The sequence below is a fragment of the Carlito syrichta genome, unplaced genomic scaffold (genome assembly GCF_000164805.1).
Source record: "Carlito syrichta isolate Samal-C Ts95f unplaced genomic scaffold, Tarsius_syrichta-2.0.1 Scaffold311703, whole genome shotgun sequence".
Classification (NCBI taxonomy): domain Eukaryota; kingdom Metazoa; phylum Chordata; class Mammalia; order Primates; family Tarsiidae; genus Carlito; species Carlito syrichta.
The window spans coordinates 184,527-185,566 of NW_007255799.1; positions in this window are offsets into that span (position 1 = coordinate 184,527).

Below are 1,040 nucleotides of genomic sequence, written 5' to 3' on the forward strand. Positions count from 1 at the left end.
AAAAAAAAAAAAAAAAAAAAGAAAACAATGTACACTCTTATTCAGTGTAATTGTAAACACCGTATAGCAATTTGAATAATTAACTTGCTTGATTACAAAGCTGCTTGCTGTGCTGTTCCAAGGTGTGGATTCTCCACCAACTAGCTGCCATGGGTGTCTCCTGTATGTTGTAATGAACCAGTGTCTTTCCCTGCTGAACCTGCGGGTGACTTCTTTGGAATAGGTGCAAGCCCTCTCAGATATGGGGTTACCGACTTACAGTTGTATGTACTTCTGTCTACTCAGTCAGCCCGACTGTCTTCAAGGCAGGGACTATGTATGGCTTGCCTTAAAATTCCCAGCACCGAGCTGGTGGGTGGACGGTATTGACTAAAATTCATTGCATGAGGAGCTTTTCTGACTAGCTCGTGTGTGAAGCAAGCGAGGAAGGGGATTCTCTCCCCCACTTCTGAGTCTTAAAAATCCCCAAACTCTGCAGGAATCTCCACACTAGTGTATATCTTTTCTCTTGGGAGAGAAACTCAAAATCTAAAAATCTTTGATGCTGGGTGGAGTGTGGCACAAAACTCATGGGCTCTTTGACTTGACCCTGAAATGATTTTCAGAGCGGCCAGCAAAGTCTTTTTTTTTTTTTTTTTTTTAGGTTGGAAAACATACTTTATTTAGAAAGTAAATTGGAGAGAGAGAGAGGAGATTCACCTTCCCCAGGTAAGAGAGGAGTCAAAGCTAGGAAACATGATGACCATAGCTCAAAGAGCCGCATGGATACACTAGAGTTTAACAAAGCAATGGTGGCTGGACAGGACGGCTCAGCCTATAATCCCAGCACTTTGGGAGGCCAAGACAAGTGGATTGCCTGAACCCGCAGATTCGAGACCAACCCCAGGCAACTTGGCGAGAACTCGTCTCTGCAATAAACAAAAAATTAGCCGGGCATGGTAGTGTGAGCCTGTAGTTCCAGCTACTTGGAAGGCTGAGATGGAAGGATCACCAGAGCCCAGCAGGTCGACGCTGGGGTGGCCGTGAGCGTGCCACTGCAC